This window comes from Protopterus annectens, chromosome 17.part0, assembly GCF_019279795.1.
Source record: "Protopterus annectens isolate FY-2018-M chromosome 17.part0, PAN1.0, whole genome shotgun sequence".
Classification (NCBI taxonomy): Eukaryota; Metazoa; Chordata; order Ceratodontiformes; family Protopteridae; genus Protopterus; species Protopterus annectens.
Genome location: NC_056751.1, coordinates 788,913,532 through 788,932,929, shown reverse-complemented (window position 1 = coordinate 788,932,929; position 19,398 = coordinate 788,913,532).

The following is a 19,398-nucleotide window of genomic DNA, read 5'->3' as shown; positions in this document are numbered from 1 at the left end:
CCAAATGTAGGACTGTGTCGAAGGCCTTGGCTAAGTCAAAGTAGGCTGTATGCACAGACTTGCCTTTGTCTATGGCTCTGTTAATGTTTTTGAAGAAGTCCACCAGGTTTAACAGGCATAACCTGCCTATGACAAAACCAAACTGTGTCAGATCAAGGGTTTGGAGAGCATTTTTAAAGCTTTATCTTGAGCCAATAGCAAAAGTAAATTTAAAATGCTGGAAATCTTAGCAGTAGATGGAGTTAAAAGAGCTTTGCTCTGTATAATTAGACAAAGGGTATTGCAGAGTGATGTCAAGAACTGTCATAAGCTTCGATAATATGCACGAGATTAGAAAGATTGCTGTTAAGCAATTGAATTTTGATAATAACTCCAGAGCATAAAAACTTAGCACAACAACTCAGGCATTAGAAAGTAGAAAAGGCTATTGTCAAGCTTAGGGAGCCTATAACAAGGAAGGTAACAAAAGATCCTGTAGAGGTGTCTGAAGTATTTCAGAAATTCTATAAAAGTCTGTGTAACACAGAGAAATGTGAAAATCAACAAAAGATACAAATGGAAATGTTTGTGGAAGAATTAAATATGTCAAAGTTAGAGGTAGATGAGGCTGAATTACTAATGGTTAGGACAGGAAGAGATGAAATAAAAATGTGATGCATAACCAGCTACAGGAAAGTACCCAGGAACAGATGGTATTCCTGTGGAAGTTTGAAAGCTTGAGGGGAAAAACTGATAAAGATCTGGAAGGTTTTGTTGTGGAAGGTTTTTTTAAACAGTGTTTTAAGTGGAGGTGGAGTATTAACATCCTGCAAGGAAGCAGTGGTAGCTGTAATATCTAAAAGAGGGTAAAGATCCATCAGATCCAGCTCCATACAGGCCCATTTCAATACTAAACCATGACTATAATGTGTTTATGTCTATAATGGCTAAAAGAATGACAAAAGTGATGCCACAATTGATAGATATGGATCAGTGTGGCTGTGTGGAAGGGAGGCAAACATTTGACAACATTAACAGAACACTAATGATCCAGAGAGAAGCAGAATGTAAGAAAATATCACTGTTATTGGTGAGTCTTGATGCAGATAAAGCATTTGACAGAGTAAGCTGGGACTTTACAAGCAGGGCAATGGAAACATCTCCATTTCCTGATAAAATTATAAGGTTGATTAGAAAGATATATGAGGGATCAGAGGTGAACATTAAAGTGGGTGAGGTGCTCTCTGATCATTTCTGCTTGAGTAGAGGAATGAGGCAGGGTTGTCCTCTTTCCCCTCTGTTGTCTGCATTATATTTAGAACCACTGGCAAAGAAAATAAGGGACTCAAAAATTCAAGGATATAATTGGTATGGTGGTTAAGAAAAGCTGGCTCTATTTGCATATTATATTATTTTGGGTCTACTGTATAAGTTCGAAAATACACTTCTTCGAACTCACACAGTAGACCCTGAGTTACGCGAAAGTGCACTTAATCGAAAGTGCACTTTCGCGAAACCCACTTCAGCGAATGGGCTACGTACTGCCGTTTAGTGCAGTAATCACGGACCTTAGGGTTAGGGCGCGGTTCATGTTAAGGGGATAGCTAGTAGGGCTATCCTCTTACCATGACCCGTGCCCTAACCCTAAGGTTCATGACTACCGCACCACAGTGGAGGATAGCCTGTCCTCCACTGTGATGCAATAGTCACGGACCTTAGGGTTAGGGCACGGGTCATGGTAAGGGCATAGGCCCCCCTACCATGACCCGTGCCCTAACCCTAAGGTCCGTGACTACTGCACCACAGTGGAGGAGATAGCACGTTTTCCTGCTGTCCTCCACTATGGTGCGATCATTTCGTAGAAGCTGAGTTCGCAAAAGTGCACTTTTGAATAAGTGCACGTTCGCATAACTAAGTGGTCTACTGCTCTTTTTTGAATACATGGTATTCGATGAAAAGCAGTAGACCCATTATTTTACACCTGGCAAAACCAGAAAAGAAAATTGCAATGTTTTGAAACATTTTGGGATAGTTTCAAATCTTTTCAGGATCCAAAATTAATGAAGCTAAATCAAAGGCAATAGCTGTAAATTATGTACCCATACATGAATTGGTTCAGCAATATACTTATTTGTGGGGACATGATAAAATGAAGTATTTAGGAGTATGGATTAAAAATTATTCTTGTGTGGCAGGTAAGGATATTTGGGAAGAGACTAAAACGATAATACAAAAACTTAGAGAATGGAAGCTCTGTTATATGGATATGGATAGTAAAATACAAGCAGTTAAAATGTTTTTAGTCCCTTTAGTTTTATACACAGGTCAGGTATATTTTTAGCAACCAGAGGAGATGTTGTGGACAGTAATTAATAAAGAGCTGAAGGATTTTATCTGTGAGGGGAAGATGGCAAAAGTCAAGTGGGATAAGATGATTCTTCCAGTAGAACAGGGCAGATTGGGATTACCCAATTTGAAGTGGTGTTTCAGAGCAACACAGTTAAGGCTCCTATGAATAGCACAAGCAGAAAACTATAATCATAGTGGAAAGGGATGATGATAATGAATCAGGGGGGAAGCTCAAGAAACAAGGAGAGACTGGGATTTTGGATGCACACCTTTAAGGAGAATATTAATAATCATACAGAATATTATATCTATAAAGCAGCAGAAATTATCCTAAGAACTAAGCCAACACGGGAATGGAGAAAGGAGATTCTGCAATTATGGACACAGACAACAGGCAAGAGGGGCTTGGAATTTATTGGAGAAAACTGGCAAAGGAACCAAGGTACTGGGAGCGGGAAAGGTAATATAATGGAAAGACGCCAAGAATTTATTTGAACTGCAGCTTAGAGATTGTCTTCCCTATCAAGGACTGATATCAGAGTATAGGCAAAGGGAAAGAAATGGGGGGGGGGGTCCTAAAGAAAAGACCAGCACTGTTAGAGTTTTTAGCAGAATCTAGAACAGAAGCTGCCATTAAAAAAATAATAATTAGTTGAGCATATAGAATATTGCACGATAACTATATGAATCAATCAGAGGAGGTTAGAAAGGATTGGGAAGAGAGATTGGAAAAGCAATTAATAAAGAAACAATGGAGGGATATATGTATGTCTCCCAAATATGCAACAAAATCTAGAAGATTTAGGATTTTTGCTTGGAAATGTTTACATAGATATTTTTATACCCCAAATAAACACCAGATAAGTGTTCCTCAGGTAGACTGCAAATGTAAAAAATATGACAGGGAAGAAAGAGGTAACATATTTTCTGGGAGTGTAATGAGTTGGCAGACTTTAAGGATTCCCTGCAGACTGCTCTGTCAGAGATGCTGGGTGGACAAATTGGTGTAACAAGGGAAATTATTCTTCTGAGCTATGATACAGAATCAGAATTGCCTAGACACAGTAAGGCCTTGATGAGTGTAATTCTGGTGGCTGCCAAAAATGCAATTACTAGAAAATGGAAATCAAAATCTAAACCAACTATACTAGAAGTAGTAAATACACTAACAGAGATAGAACAACTGGAATTGTGATCTTTAGAAAAGGGAAGGAGCAAATTACACAGGAAAAGTGGGAATTTTAGAAAGAATAGATACAGGGAAGGAACAAGGTTTAAAAGAAGGCAGGACTTAAATGAGCTATGTAATGTTTGACCAGAAATGATTGGGTAAATTATAAGTGATATATAATGTTTGTAACTGGAAATGTGTCAGTATGGTTTGTGTTGTAAAATGATTGTAGCTAGAATTGTGTTGGTATGGTTTGTTTTCATTTATATGGATGTACGATTGCCTATATCATAAGTGATAACTTAATAAAGATGTTTCTTGTTTAATTAAAAAAAAGCAGGCAGTAAATGACTAATGTGTATAATGTTGCTTAGGTTATATAATATATAGCAATATATGTGAAGTATGTTTGTAAATGTGAACTTATTAATACAGTTTGATTACTTTTATATAAATGTAAATATGCCTGTGTCACAAGTGTTAATTCAATAAAGGTGTTTAAGAAAAGAACTGTCATAAGCTAGTGATATTAGTAAAATGCTTACTAGTTAATGATAAAATAAACTGAACTACATGTCTCTTAAGGCTAAAACTGCAGCAGGGAATCCATCATTTTCTGTGAAAAAAAAACAAGTTAATGTGTTAGATTTGTTATAAATGTTGGGGGAATAGTCACATTGCTAAAGCTAGTTAATAGCAAATGTTTAAAATTGAATTCTCTTACGCTAAAACTGCACTAAGAAATTAATCATCTTCTGTGAAACAAAAAGCAAATGGATTGTGTTACTATGTTACAGATATGTGGAATTGGCCACACTGTTAAATTGTGTGCTGCTTAAAACTAGTCAGGTTTTTAGTTTTAGCACTCAAATCTGTTTCTTTGAGCTCAGCACTTGTTCAGAACTCGTTGTAAGCACTAAATAAGCTACAAATTACTACAGCACTCAACTTTCCTCACTTGCCTAGAGGAAAACAGTTTTTAGTACTTAATAAATAAGCACCTATCCAGGCATGTCTAAGGGTCAGCTCCCGGTGTTTTCTCCTGTCTACCTGATTAATCTGTGCATTTTGGGGCAATGCAGCAATTGCCTCATGTACACAGACAACCCTCTCCTCCTACCACCCAACACTACAACCTGTGAGAGATGCACTTATATAGCCAAACTGCAAGCAAAGCTCTCTTCACCCAAGACTGGATTAGACAGTCAAGAGGAGAAGGTAAATACTTGCTCCACACCACACTCATCATAGTCCATCAAAACCTACACCACCAAAACAGACACATGGAAACACAAAACACACACCTACATTCACGGAGGCTCTCAATACAAATCTGCTCAAGCAACAGAGACCTCCAAAGCAGAAATGCAAACAACCTCTACCCCCCCCCAACAACACAACCCAAATGACACATAGCCCACAAACTCAGTGTGCCACTCAACCACAGCCCATAAGGCATAACAACGTACCCAACACTCTATTCATAGGTGACTCTATAGTCAGGCACACTGATGTTCCACTCACCAGACTAAACAAGGAGAATGTTACTGACAGCTGCCTGTCTGGTGCCAGGATCAGCCACATAATGCACACACTCAGGTCACTCCACAACAAGTACAAATATGACTCTGTCATTGTCCATGTTGGTGTGAATGAACTGAGACATACCTCCCTGGACTACATGAAAAGAGACATGGAGGAGCTCTTCGATCTTGTATCCCAGGCAGGTATTACCCTAGCCCTGAGTAGCATCCTGCCATCACCCAGAATTATACCACAGTACAAGGACAAAATGATTGACTTCAACAATTGGCTAAGCTTCTGGTGTCATTCTAAGGGGATCCAGTATCTGTCTGCCTGGGATGACATGACCAACAGATCACGATGCTTTGCCAGAGATGACCTGCACCTGTCACCCTTGGGATTCCAGACACTGGCTAAGGCTCTTGCCACCCCTGTAGTGCCTTTTTTAGGCAAGGTTCAAATGACAAATTCACCACTGTAACAGGTACAAGCAAGCAAAATCTGAGGGTAATGCTACTCAATGCTTGAAGTCTAAACCTCAAAATACATTCACTCGAGACACTCCTTAAAATGGAGAACACTGACATCTGTGCAGTGACAGAGACCTGGTTCAAGGCTCCAGACAGCACCCCTGCATTATCAGGCTAAAATTCATACCGCACCTTTCGGCCACCTAACCTGGACCGTAACACTAAAGGTGCAGGTGTGTCCATATTCATTAAGGATAATACACACCTCCAGGATAGTAGGTCAGCATAATGCATCCGAGATTATCCAAGTGCAACTAATTCTGGGCAAGACCGCAATCCAAATTGTAACTTGCTATAGATCCCCCATCATGCCCCAGGATTCCCACTCCTCATTTCTTGATACACTGGAAAATATTAGGGTACAACCCAACACCCTCATAATGGGTGATTTCAACTACCCCACCATTAACTGGGAAAACTACTCATGTACCAACTCTTTTGCTCAACATTTTCTGGAATTCATAAATTCCAATGCCTTGAATCAACTTATCCACATGCCACCAGGGGCAGCAATATCCTAGACCTGGCCATTACCAACATGGGCGACCAGTGTTCCACACCAGAGGTCAATTCCTCATTGGTCAGATCCGACCACAAGCTAATCACCCTAGACATTCACATCCCACTCACCCCCCCCACCCCCATTAGGGAAACCACCATAAAATATTTCTCCAAAGCCAACTTCACACTTCTTAAGACAGAAGTGGCAAACTTCACGTCACCCATGCAGACTTTCAATAGAGGTACGACTGCTGAATCCTACACAAATGCACTTTATAAGCACTTAGATGAGTGCCTGGATTGTGCTATCCCTAACAGAACCAAGATGCTAGCCTTCAAAAAAAGGAAGGCAATCTGGTGGTCCCCTGCTATAAACAAACTCTACAACAGAAGAAAGAAGCTGTTGCAAAAAAGAGTAAAATCCCATGATTGGAGGAACTCCCTGGTCAGCCTCAGTAAGAAGCTGAGATCCCTCATAAAATCCTCCAAAGCTAGTTACAAAAACAAAATCGCCACTGATTCTAAAGACAACCACAAAGCATTCTATAGCTATGTCAAGAATCTCAATGGCAACACACAGATCTGCTCTGAGTTACAGCACAATGGCACTAAATGTACAGAACAAACTGATATTGCCAACATCCTTGCAGATAGGTTCAGTGCTACCTTTACCCCTCTCTCACCCCCCTAGAGAGCCCATCTCTATACTGGAAGAATGCAAAGTTCCTATAATCATGGCTGCACAGGTAAAAACCACACTCTCCAAAGCCAAGAACACAGCATCCATGGGACCTGACAACTGAGACAGATGCTGCGTTCTACATGAACTACAGAATGAACTGGCTCTCCACAAGCACCATGTTCAATCATAGTCTCACATCAGGCTTTCTGCCCACTGAATGGCGCACAGTGATGGTTATCTACTCCACAAAGAGGGAGCCACCACGGACCCCGGGAACTACCGCCCCATTAGCCTGACGAGCCTGGTCTGTAAGGCCATGGCACGTATCATCATGGAACTCATAAACAAAGACATTGGTAACCTCCAAATTCTAGACTCCACCCAGTTCAGGTTTGTGAAAGGCAGATCACGCCTTCTAAACCTGATAGACTTCTTTGAAGCAGTCATCAAAGCTGTAGACAAGAGTAAGGTGGTTCACACAGCCTATCTTGACATCGCCAAGGCTCTTGACACCATCCCCCATTCTGGAATTATAGATAAACTCACTAAACTAGGTATAAATCCCTTTGTCACAAGATGGGTTGCCAACCGGCTCACTGACAAAACTCACACTGTGAATGTAGCAGACTCCAAATCTGACTTCAGACCAATGACAAGTGGAGTACTACAGGGTTCAGTCCTGGGACCTCTCCTGTTTGGTATCCACTTCTCTGAAGTACAGGGTAACACAGAAGGTCTTTGGCTAACAAAGTTCACAGATGACTGCAAACTAGTTGCCATAGTTGAGTCCCCAAATGATGTGGAAGTCCTACAGAAGGGCCTCACTGAGACAGATGCCTGGTGTCAGAGCCATGGCCTCAAGCTCAATGCTAAAAAGTGCATTGTCATCCCCTTTGGTAAGAACTCTGTACCCATGAACTACCACATAGGCAGCAGTCTACTTAATGCCAAATGTGTGATAAGAGACCTGGGGACCCAGGTGGACAGTAGTCTCTCCTTTGATAATCACATCACCTCAGTAGTCAGGAAATCCTGCTATGTGGCACACCTCATCACAAAAAGGTTCTTGTCTAGGAAAAAAGAGGTCATTGTTCCCCTCTACTCGACACTGATTAGACCCATTATAGAGTACAATGCCCCTTTTGGAATGTACCTCACAAGACATCTGCAGCAGCTGGAAAGGCCACAGAAGTACCTCACAAAGAGGATTACTGGCCTCAAACAGATGCCCTATGCTGACCGTCTCAAAAAACTCCAGCTTTACTCTGTAGCATATCGCCTACTCCGAGGTGATCTCTGCCTAACATATAAAGCTATGTCAAACCCAGAGCTGTTGGACATGCTACACCTAAAGAAATCCCAATCCCTCCAAGCTACACGCTCTAGGGATCTAAACCTTGTCACCACAATAAACAGGACATGCTGAAGGGATAGATTCCTGTCCCAGAGACTTCTCATACTCTGGAACAAGCTACCCATCTATGTCAAGCAAAGTTCCTCATTAGCACTCTTCAAGAAAAATCTTGATAATGGATGGGAAATAGGAAATACACCCCGGGGATCACTTCTGTGGCTCTGCTCGACAGGGGCACAGGAAAATAACTTTCTTGGGTGTCGTAAGCCAGGGAACCTTGTTGGCTACGCTTACTTAAGCTCTTGGGCCAATAGCCTAGTACCTACCTATGAACCTTCCTGAATAAAGGCACATTGTTTACAGTTCCCATATTTATTGGTTCCATATTTTCCCCTGTAATCGATATCATCAAGTTTTATTCTTTCTATTAACTGTTTAAAATATATACTTGCAAGTAAAAAATGGCCTTTCACCTAACCATTTATATTGATCTGCATCTACATTAAAAATAATTGTAATTATTTGAAATAATATTTTGTATATCACCCACATCTGAACTAAAAGTGATCACCACAGGCCTACTAAAATCCTTTTAGACAATGTTTCCCTGTATTCACATCCAAAACTACTTCCCCCCTCAATAATGAAACATAGGTTCCATTTTTCTTGTTATCCATTACTTCTTTAAAGATTCCTTTCATAAAACTCTCAGTATAACCCTTCATTCTTATAGGTTCATAGGTAAGTGCTTAGCGTATTCTATAATTTTTGACTTTCTATAACAAACGTATCATACTGAAAAACCATATGGTCTTTTACCAAGGCTTTTTTTTTTTAACTTTGGGTAACCACTATCAAAGTGCAAAAAAAGCATTAGAGTATGCCAGTTTTCAAAAAAATATTAGAAAGAAAAATCTTTTTATTTAAATACTTTTTATCTAAACCTCCAAGTAGAACAACCTTTCTTTCAATGCTGCCACTGTAAACTTGAGGAATTTGGTAGTAATGTTAATATAATCAAAACATTTTCCCAAGTCTTTCTTCAGTATCCATCCAAAAGATGCATATATTGTCTAAAAAGCACCCTTACAATTTCCATGCATCTTTATAGTCTGAATCAAATATAAATCTTCATTCTCATTGCATCAACATTACGTTTGCAGATACCAGGGAGCATGATACTCCCATTGCTACCCTGGTCACATGATGAAAAATAGACTTTTCAAAATAAATATAATTATTTAATAATACACATTCCATATACTTCTTATATGTTAACCATTGCATTGTCAGTGACTACATTCAATCGAGTAGTTATAGAACCATTCTAAGCCCTTGTTGTGTGGAATAATGAAAAAAAGAGCGTTCACATTAATAGTTACAAAAATCATTTCATCGTCATATAAATCCAGTTATTTTAAGAACATCCCATGAATTCTCAAATACATACTCAACTTCCTTCATTACCCCCTTTAATTTTGCATCTACATATTTTGCTATAGCATATGTTTTTGATTCTCTAGCATCCACAATAGTTCATAGTAGTGAATCCGTTAAATCTTTATGTATTTTAGGTATCCCAAAAATTGTACGGATATGTGTTTTTCTACTAACAAAAATTTGTAATTCTCCTCCATAATCTGCCCTTGCATTAATAGATCATAAAGCCAACTATTTATTTTCATATAAGAGATATTGAGTTGACTATTAGACACTTCCTCATAAACATCTTCATACAAATGAGATCTTATTACTTTAATCTATCTGGTTCACGACAACCAAGCCTTCCCCCTTATTTGGTTTCATGTGCTTAATATTCCTATTGTTACTTACATTCCTTAATAACATTCTTTCTTTACTATTCAAATTCCATTTAAAATCAGCCTTGTTATTCTATATTCACATTTTTTTTTTCAAACACTTGAATTGCAGGATGAAGCTGGGGGTTAAATATGCTTGGGCGTTGTAACATGTATATTATACAATGCCTACCCTAAAAACGTGCACGCTGATTGGCCAGCCCAACCAGCGTGCCCGTTGTAAATCCCTCAATATACTAACGGAAAAAGGTCCGGTCGCCCGGACTTTTTCCGTTAGTATAAAACACTGTCTCGCTATGTTAAAAGAGTTTAACATAGCGAGACAGATTTAAAAAAAGCAAAGGAGATCTCCGTTGCTTTTTTTAAAGCTGTCTCGCTATGTTAAACTCCTTTAACATAGCGACACAATGTAAAGCAACGGAGATCTTGCGATCTCCGTTGCTTTAAACTTGTCTCGCTATGTTAAATGAGTTTAACATAGCGATACAGCTTTAAAATAAGCAACGGAGATCTCCGTTGCTTATTTTAAAGCTGTCTCGTATGTTAAACCCATTTAACATAGCGAGATAAAAGCAACGGAGAACTTGCGTTCTCCGTTGCTTTGCCCACAACTCTGATGTACTGCGTAGGCATGCAGTACATCAGAACTGCTGGAACACCAGACAGGTGCAGAAGGGCAGCAAAGAGGCATTATACAATGCCATTATTTAAGAAAAGTAATTATTTCTTTTCTTAAATAATGGCATTATATAATAACAATAACCACTTCTGGGTGTGGGTAATGCTGGATTTACCACGGTTGTCTTTGTTTGGTCCTCGGGCCGCGCCTCGGGACCAAACCACGCCAACCGTGGGTAAATCATTACACCAGCGGGTTATTGCTATAATATTGTCTCCTACCATCCATTATCTGAAAAGAAGATGCAGAAATTTAAGGTTCTTGTAAATAACTTCAGTCTATTAATGTATTAGTGATATCAGCTCATTGATTGGGAACAAATATCAAACCCCTTTCAAAAAGGTTTACATGTGCAGTGTTAATATCCACAGTTCTGCAATGGTAAATCTTAAAATTTATTTTATTTTATTTATTTATTTTATTTTACATTTGTTGACCAGGCTAGTCTAACTGGATACATGTCCATTTTCAGTAGAGGCCCGGGGAGATAAGCTCCGTGCAAAAAACATTTTTACATACAATGTTGTTACAGGTTAATACAGAAATTATCACAGAGGTCTAAGTACCTCCCATTTTAAAATTAGGGTACAATACTAAAATAGGTCTAATAATATACTATAGTTTGGGAGAAATAGGTCTGGGATAAGAGGAAATAAAACCTTTATATTTACAAAGAACATTAGAAGTTAGGCTGGAAAAAATCAAAGAGGACAGAAATACTTCACAGTGCCAAAGGCAGGTACAGTGGAAAAGTTACAGAGAGGGCAGAAATACTTTGCAGTGCAGTAGGCAGGTACAGTTCAGATTACAGGTAGAATACAGAAAGTCAAAATAAAAGAGGCATAAGTGTGTCTTTTATATAAATAAAAGTGTTTTCACGGTATGAGTAAGCTTAGGGGATGAAAAGAAGGGTAAGGAATAGGAAAAAGGTAAAGTGGCAAGAAGGAAGGTAGAGCTAGTTATAGGGAAGTAGTGGGTAGGCAGTACCTGTTATGAGTAGAAAAGGTAGAAAAATGATCAGTCAGGTTTAGTACAGGGGCATAGCCAGTGTGTTCTTAGGAAAGGTTTCAGTCTGTTTTTGAAAAGAGACGTGGAGGAAACTGAAGAAAGTTCACTGGGGAGAAGGTTCCAGGATTTTTTCAACAGTGTTGCTGAAAAGAGAGTCCCCAGCCTTGTTATTAGATTTAGAGGTGTTTACAAGAAGTTTGTGTGATGAGCGCAAGGATTTCAGATTCTTATAGGGAATGATGAGGTTAGTTAATATAGGACTACTGGAAGGTTGGTAAAGAGTCTTATGGGCAATGGTTAGTTGGTGGAATTTAAGCAGATTCTGAATTTCTAGCCATCCAAGCTGCTTAAGATTATAGCAGTGGTGGGTTCTGAATGGGTTGCCAGTAGCAAACCTGGCAATGTTATTGTAGGAGATTTCCAGTTTGGCGAGGTTATTTTTAGATAAATTAGTAAATATGGGTGAGGCATAGAGGAGTGTAGAGATTAGATGGGTATAAGCAATAGTTTTTCTGACTGTTGGTGAAAGGAACAGTTTGATTCTATAGAGAGAGCCTAGCTTTTTATTAACGGTTTTTATAGTATTGTTGATATGGGTGTCAAAGTTAAGATTGTTGTCTATGGTAATACCAAGTAGTTTAGTAATTGGGTCAGGTGATATGGGAGTACCATTTGCGGAAAAAACTGAGAAATCTATTGGGACGGTCTTACGAGTAGGACTGAAAAGGAGGAGTTTTGTTTTTTTGGGGTTCAACAGAAGGCAATGTTGTGTAAACCATTGTTCTACTGTATTACATACTTCTTGGGTAAGGGAGTGAAGTTTAGAAGTGGATGTGGCTGTACATATAAGTGTAGAATCATCGGCGTACTGAACACATGTAGCTTGGGGGATTGCTAGATGAAGGTCATTGATAAATATGGAGAAAAGAAGAGGACCTAATATGGACCCTTGAGGGACGCCAATGTTAATGGGCAAGTGGGTAGATAGAGTATTGTGCCAAAGTACTGCCTGTTGTCTGTTATCTAAATAGGATTGAAACCATTTAATAGTGAGTGTATCTAGTGAGAGGGATTTGAGGATATTTATAAGTATTTGGTGATTAACCATATCAAATGCCTTGGACAGATCGATAAATAGTGCTGATGAAAGCATATTGGCATTTCGTTTTTTGTTAATACAGTCAGTAAAGGAAAGGAGGGCAGTAGTAGTGCTGTGGGATGGTCTGAAACCATGCTGACAGCTGGAAAGTAAGTTATTTTGGATTAGGTGGTCCAGCAGTTGCTTATGGATGCATTTTTCCATTAGTTTTGCCAAAGGTGAAAGTAGGGCTATGGGACGGTAGTTGGAGAAATCAGTAGATTTTCCACCTTTATGAAGGGGGATAATATGGGAGACTTTCCAGATGCTTGGGATGTGTCCTTCACTAATGGTTCTGTTAATCAGAATGGAAATGGGATAGGTGATGGAGTTGGCTGATTTATGTAGATATTCAGCTGGTAATTGATCTGCTGAAGGAGAGCAAGGTTTAAGTTTTTGGATAAGGAAAGAATATATGTTGTAGGGACAGGTTGGAAGAGAAATGGAGGGGGTGGAGTTGTGTTAGAGATAGGTAAAGTGAAATTATTAGGTGACAGGTGACTGGCAAGTGTTTGAATGGCCTCAGTGAAAAAGGTATTAAAGGCATTGACAGTGTGCTTTGGGTTCTCCTGGTCTGCGCCTTGTGGGTTAGGTGTAATGGATTGACCTGGGTGTAGTAGTTGGTTAATACTTGCCCAGAATTTTTGTGGGTTATTATGTTTAGTTTGCTGGAACTGTAAGTAGTAGTTTCTTTTCTCATACAGTATATCTTTCTTAGTTTCATTTCTCAGTTGTCTAAAGTTTTGATGGTCAGCAGAGTTTTTAGTCATACGCCATTTGACCCAGTATTTATTTCTGAGGTGGATTTTTTGTTTGGTTTCTTTTGACAGCCATGGAGCAGATTTAGTTTTTATTCTAATAGAGCGGTTTGGTGCATGGTTATCTAGGATGGTGAGGAATTTGGAATTAAAGTATTTAACAGCTTCCTCCAATGGGAGGTGTCTTAAGGGAGACCAATTGCATGCTCTTAGTTCACTTTGGAAGAGATCAGGGTTAATGTTTTTCTTGGATCTAATAGATTTGACAGTGGCTGGAATGGAGGCATTGGTTTTATGCCTGATAATGTAGGTAAGTGAGTGGTCACTAATATCATCAGGGAGGGTTCCAGATTCATATGTGTGGGGATGGTTATTTATGAGAATCCAATCCAAGGTACTTTCTTTCTTATTGGGCTTGTTTATCCTGGTAGGGGAGGTAATGATTTGAGAGAAACCAAGTAGGTTAATGAGGGTGGTAGGGTGGCTGCTGCAACAGCAGTTCCAATCTGTGTTAAAATCACCTAGGATAATGGTTTCTTGGGGCATGTTTAGTGATAGCCAGCAGAGGATATCTTCTATGGTGGCATTGTTATTGCCAGGAGGTAGATAGATACAGATAATATAGATGGATTTGAAAGTGTTGAGTTGAAGTTTGGAAATAAGAATTTCAGCAGTAGAATCTACAGGTGGTTTAAGGTCATATGTGGTGATCTGTAGATCTGATTTAAATAGGATAGCAATTCCCCCACTCTTCTTTGCTGTACAGTCAGATCTATATATATTATATCCGGGTGGGGTGATTTAATTGTCTTTAGTTACAGGCTTCTGTTACAGGTTTCTGTTAAGCAGAGAATGTCGAAAGACTAGACTTCTAAGAGAGCATGGAGTTGTGAGACTTTATTATTGATGCTACGTATGTTGAGGTGGGCTATGAAGAGAGAGTTTGTTGGCTGAGTAAGGGAATGTGTGTTGAATTGATTGGGATTGTGGAGTTGTATGGTAGGAAGTGTCATTGGTCCAGGATTTGGGTGTATGAATCCATCTTTTAATGAGAGGAGTTGTATAAGAGAGCCTAGAGTTGGGACTCTTCTGTATAGATGTGGAGACTTTCTGGGATTATGATTGTAGTACCTAATGTGGACTGTTCTATGAAATCTTGACAGTAGATAGCTGGGTGTAGATGTTATGTTTACATGTTTTGTGAGAGATGGTAGGGAAGAAGAGGTAATTAGCTTATTGGGGTTATGAAGGTTTGGATATAATGAGTGTTCATAGGAGGTAAGTATGTAGGCTAAAAGTAATGGTGGTAGAATAAGTAGTAGAAGTAACAGGTGAAAGTGTAAATGTGTTTGGATTGATGGTTTATACATGTGGATGGATTATTAGTTAGGTGTCTTGTTGTAGGTATGGGTGTATGGTAGTTGTTGATAGGGAAGAGCAAAAAACAGGAGGGTGTGGTTAGGAGAGAATAGTGAGTGGTTAGAGAAGGCTGATAGGGGTGTGTGGCCAATGGTAAGATAGCCTGAGAATAGTGGGAGGAGGAAAGGGTGTGAGTAAATTGTATAATAGTAGGACCCCTGGGGGTGGGTGGGAATTGGGGTAGGGAGGGGAGCGGAGTGAGCCCGCAGGGCGAATGGCGTGGGTTGAAACAGGTAGTAAAGCGGCTTGACAAGAAACAATCAGCAGAGCTGGATACTGAAGGTAAGTTAGATAAGTCAGGAGTAGGTAAGAGCAGAGATAAGTAAGGAGTCTGTGATGGAATAGGTGGTTGTAGACAGTAGTAGTAAAGGGTGAGGAGAGAGTATTAAGAGGAGGTCTGGGAGATCAGAATTGTTAAGGTAAGGAAACAAGAGAACAGATGGTAATCAGGAAGTGAAGGCTGGGTTAAGGGTGCCACCTAGTGGCCGGGTCTTCTATTGCAGGTGAGTTTGAGAGGGAGTTAGCTGGTTGTAGAACTGGGAGGGGGTGATTGCAAGTAATAGGGGTTACTGTGAAGGTTAGGAGGTAAGTGGGTAATAGTATTGTTAAGAGAGGGAGGTAGAGACTGCTGGCTGTCCTGGCTTAAAGCGTGCGTTTGATCCCCTAAAGGTTTTAGTACAATGGTTTACAATGTTACTGGCAGGATATAGAGACCAACAACATACTTTCTTGTTATCTTGAGACAGGATGCAGGGAATTTAGGCTGTGAGATGCCACTGCAAGGATTCAGATAGGGTTCTTTCCACAAGGTAGGTTGGTTTCAAGAGACTAGTGCAGGAATAGCAGAGGAAGAGTATGGTACTGAGAGGAGAGAGAAGAGACAAAGTGGTGTGGAGAAAAACAAGAGTTAGCACATGTTAAGGTATGACTGGTACTATTTCACAATAGTTAACATAAAAACATAAAATATATAGTGAGCATGTAAACATTCCCTTAAGAGTAGCAGCAATAGATATTACATTTAAACCAACAGTTCAGCAAATTAATACTGTAGCAGGACACTGTTTTCAGGCTCAGAAGGACTATCATCCACATTTAAGATATAAGCTATAAACATACCCTATTCATTAATAGCAGCCATTAAAACCAGCAGTTCTAAGACAAACAATACTATAGCTGGACATTGTTTATAGGTTCAGTAGATCTATCATCACATTTGAGACATAATCTATGTTAAGAAAATTTGCCAAAGTAAAACACAATACAGTAAAAAATATCTAGGAGAAAATACTGCCACTCTATGGAGGTATAGAATGCAGCAGTTAAATAGGGATAACACCATGAGAAATGCAAGAGTTTACGCTAGGCTACTGGGTCCCTTAAGAGCTAAGGAAGTGCTTAAAGCTGTAATCCGAGTATGCCAGCATTAGGGATTCAGCTCTTGGAACTATTCAGAGCTAGTGCAAGGCTAAGGTACCCAGTGTGGGTAACAATAAAGTATGTCAGCTAAATAAGCTGCTAAAGGAGAAATAGTATGCAGCAGACAACCAGGACAGATACTCAAATATGTTTGTAATTGTGACTCAGTTCCTGGGACTCTCTGGAGCTAGAGAGATGAAAATAAAGTTGCACAATGTGGTTATCAAGCATTAATTATGCTACTAGAGCTACTCGCTGGAGTAGTGGTGTGCAACAGTCAACTAGGACAGTTACATGAAAATCTAGATCGGAGCATTAGGAGACCAGCTGTACATATAATTAATCTAATTCACATCTAATTGTAGCATTTAGAGAAAAGCAGGACAAATATTGAGCCACGACACACTCAGAGTGTCTCGGCTTTGCTGGCGTAGTATTAAAAGCCGTTTACGGGCTTAATACAAGCAGTTTAGTGCAGGCATACTCAAAAATGGCTCCACGTGGGAGGCGTTGTACTAAAAAAACCTTTTACGGGCTTAGAACAAACAACTGAATATTAAAAAGCCGTTTATGGGTTTATAACATGCAGTTAGGTTCGGGCATACTCAAAAATGGCTCCTCGTGGGTGGTGTTGGACTAAAAAAGCCTTTTACTGGCTTAGAACAAACAACTGAATACAAAAAAGCCGTTTATGGGCTTAAAACATGCAGTTAAGTTTGGGCATACTCAAAAATGGCTCCACGTTGGAGGCGTTGTACTAAAAATGCCTTTTACGGGCTTAGAACAGACGACTGAGTACAGGACACTCAGAAATGGCTCCACGTGGGTGACACAATACAAAGATGCTGCAACAGGATTACAAAACATATATCAAAGAATGTAACAACGATAAGGCACACAGTTAATCAATTCAGCTTTAGGGAAGACATAACTAACATCCAACAAATAACATATAATAGAATGTAACAACTGTTAAGCTACACAGTTAATCAATTCAGCTTAGGAAGACAAAAATAGCATCAGGCAATCACTACATACCGAGGCAAAAGACGCTGGGACAGGAGCGGACAGCAGTCAGGTCTTTACCAAGTTATTAAAGATGGCACCACACAGGACCCAGGGTATTTATGGGATTTCAGAGGATAAAAAAGGTGGAGATGGGAGGGGAGAAAGGTGAGGGACAGGTACAGCTAGGAGGGGCAAGAGATGATTCACATTCAGAAGGCTATTGGTCGTAAATGAAGGAAGAGCAGGAGGTTTAGGATACAAGGAAAGGAGGGATAATGAGGGTAGAGACGGAAGTGATTGAAGGAAGAGCAGTGGGTTTAAATACAAGGGATGTAGGATGCAAGGAAAGTAGAAATAATGGGGAGCGGGTTGAAACAGGTAGTAAAGCAGCTTGACAAGAAACAATCAGCAGAGCTGGATACTGAAGGTAAGTTAGATAAGTCAGGAGTAGGTAAGAGCAGAGATAAGTAAGGAGTCTGTGATGGAATAGGTGGTTGTAGACAGTAGTAGTAAAGGGTGAGGAGAGAGTATTAAGAGGAGGTCTGGGAGATCAGAATTGTTAAGGTAAGGAAACAAGAGAACAGATGGTAATCAGGAGGTGAAGGCTGGGTTAAGGGTGCCACCTAGTGGCCGGGTCTTCTATTGCAGGTGAGTTTGAGAGGGAGTTAGCTGGTTGTAGAACTGGGAGGGGGTGACTGCAAGTAATAGGGGTTACTGTGAAGGTTAGGAGGTAAGTGGGTAATAGTATTGTTAAGAGAGGGAGGTAGAGACTGCTGGCTGTCCTGGCTTAAAGCGTGCGTTTGATCCCCTAAAGGTTTTAGTACAATGGTTTACAATGTTACTGGCAGGATATAGAGACCAACAACATACTTTCTTGTTATCTTGAGACAGGATGCAGGGAATTTAGGCTGTGAGATGCCACTGCAGGGATTCAGATAGGGTTCTTTCCACAAGGTAGGTTGGTTTCAAGAGACTAGTGCAGGAATAGCACAGGAAGAGTATGGTACGAGGCAAAAGATGCTGGGACAGGAGCTGACAGCAGTCAGGGCTTTACCAAGTTATTAAAACTTCCCTATCATCATATTAAAAAATCCCTATCATCATTCAATATAACGTTAAGAATCCCTAATTCCGGATCTCCCTCCCCTTCCTTGGGCCCCTCCTCATTCTTTGTGCCAATAATTCCTTGCTGTTTGGTACCATTCCCCCTTCCTCTTTGTAGATTCCTGATCCTCTTGGATCTCTGCAAGGGTAGGAAACCAAAAGGGGCCTCATCAACCCCTCATTGATTACGTACCAGTGCTGTAGTCTCCTTCCTTCCAGAAGCAGAATAGCCCCCACCTCTCCTCCTTCATTGAGGGGGTGGATATGCTTTATCATTAGAATAATAAGTCAACATTATCAAAAATAACATACCATTTTTGTTGATTATGTAAAAATAGTAAGTCTTTAGAAATGGAATTATCCATCTTAGTCATTTCAGTCACTAACCTGTCCATCTCTTTCTTCTTGTGTCTTAGTAATGTTTCCATTAATTCACACCCATTTCTATCAAAATATACAAGCAATTATTTGTGTAATCCAGTACCTTCTACCAAACCAGTTGGATATTTCCATTAACATAGGGACCCTTTTGAAGCTGATCCATTCTTGGAAATAAGCATTTTTAACTTGAAGTTTCTGAAATTTAGCAAGTCTTTGTTCAAACCACAGGAAAAGGATTGGAGGTTTTGTTTCATGTTTTAGTGATGCATGTTAGCACACTTAATTAGGTATGGACATGCTATGGGATTGGTGGTTTTGGGTTACCTGGTTTACAAGTTTGTTTTAAATGCATTAGAAATGTTTTTTTTTTGTTTTTTTTTTTAGTCACTCTGATGAAATTCCAAATATATTGGTGAGATGAAAGTGATTAATGTTGTAATAAAGTGTGGTTTGCTGTACCCTGGACTGTTTTACTTCTAAGCTTCCTAATGTAGCTGAAGAAGGCCCTATGGTCATCTTTTGAATTAGTTGCAATCCTAAGTTCATGGCTAGCCTTGCAGTTCCTCATAGCAAA